This window comes from Aplysia californica, unplaced genomic scaffold, assembly GCF_000002075.1.
Source record: "Aplysia californica isolate F4 #8 unplaced genomic scaffold, AplCal3.0 scaffold00068, whole genome shotgun sequence".
NCBI classification, from domain to species: domain Eukaryota; kingdom Metazoa; phylum Mollusca; class Gastropoda; order Aplysiida; family Aplysiidae; genus Aplysia; species Aplysia californica.
This window is the reverse complement of record NW_004797338.1, coordinates 51,881-53,396: the sequence shown is the minus strand read 5'-3', so window position 1 is coordinate 53,396 and position 1,516 is coordinate 51,881. Positions and strand designations below refer to the sequence as shown.

General features: G+C 43.7%; 1 protein-coding gene and 1 long non-coding RNA gene across 2 annotated transcripts in view; one reads left to right on the top strand and one right to left on the bottom strand.

Moving 5' to 3' along the window:
* Nucleotides 1-1,516, bottom strand: part of LOC101855856 — a 61,168-nt gene that overhangs the window by 37,205 nt on the left and 22,447 nt on the right. The window lies entirely within an intron of this gene.
* The window catches only part of LOC106011184, a gene marked incomplete in the record, with an annotated part of 5,608 nt that overhangs the window by 1,010 nt on the left and 3,082 nt on the right, over nt 1-1,516 (top strand).

Sequence of the window (1,516 nt, the reverse complement as noted above, 5' to 3'; positions counted from 1 at the left end):
ATATATATATATATCTGGGGTCTCTCGTTGCCTAGAGGTTAATGTGTTTGCCTCTCATTCAAAAGTCCCAGGTTCGAATCCGGGTAGCGACGGAAATATTTTCTTCTCCAAAATGTTCTCCTTTCACCTCCTTTCTTGCTCTCCAAACAATGTTCTGTGGTCTGCTTTCGTCTCCACTTTCTGCCCTCACCCCCTCACCTCCTTTGCCCCCTCCTCTGGGCTCCTGAGAAGCCTTTCTACTGCTACTCCTTGGCTCCTTCTTACTGCTGTCACACCCCTGATCTTCTGGTAGGAAAGATCTACACCTAGCCTTCTCGGACAAGGGCGAAAAATCTCGGAGGTCCCGTGTGCAAGTTGCGCACGTTATCTAAAACCGATAAGAGTACGCTTCAGCCGCCACCAGGGGAAAATTCAAAATTTCCTACCGACTGAAAATATTCAATGTGTCCCGAGCGCTCATATGACCATATGCAGATGCGAGTGCCGCAAAACACTTATTTTTAAAAAAATGTATCTATCTATTTATCGACCTATCTATCTACCTATCTATCTATCTATCTACCTATCTACCTATCTACCTATCTATCTATCTACCTATCTATCTATCTATCTACCTATCTACCTATCTATCTACCTATCTACCTATCTATCTATCTACCTATCTACCTATCATGTTAACACTCATGATCCCGTAACGTCACTCACTTTGTTTGACAAAAAACCACTCTGAAAAAAGTAACTGTCGATAGATGCCCGCCTTGTGCAGCAACCAAGAAATCTCCATGAATTGGCTGAAACTTTGCAGCAGGAGTGGACCAACATGCCTCAAATAAAGATTCAACGAATAATTAGCTCAATGAAACGAAGATGCCAGGCTGTTATTGCTGCACAAGGCGGACATAGATCTACTCGTTATTGAAATCACGCAATACACGCAATACAAGCAATACACGCAATACAAGCAATACATGCGATTTTCCTCAAATCGTGTTTTGCGTTTTTATCACATATAATCACACACATAAAAAACAACAACACACACACACACACATGTCCACACGAACACGCACCCCCACCCCTTACTCGAACATAATATTGCATGACATTATTATTCACCCTCCCCACCCACCAACATAATTCTCCCCTACCATTGTGGCATCCACAAGCCAAGTCGTAACCCCACCGCTCTGTGGATACCTTTAACAAACTGACCATCACCTACTTTTATTAAACTAGACAAAACAACTTTGAAAATACTTGGTGCCAAAGCAGCTCAACATTTGGCCTCTAAAGCACCACCATCACCATCATCATCACCCTCACCATCATCACCACCATCACCATCATCACCATCATCCAACTGGCCTAAACCTCACCTCCCCTCCCTCGAAACAAAAAATAAACCACGTGGAAATATTCTACTTCTAACCCCTTTTCCCCATTCCACCCCCTTTCTCCTTTATCCCCAACATATTCATCCTACCCCCCTCCTCCTCTTTCTCCCCCCATCTCCTCC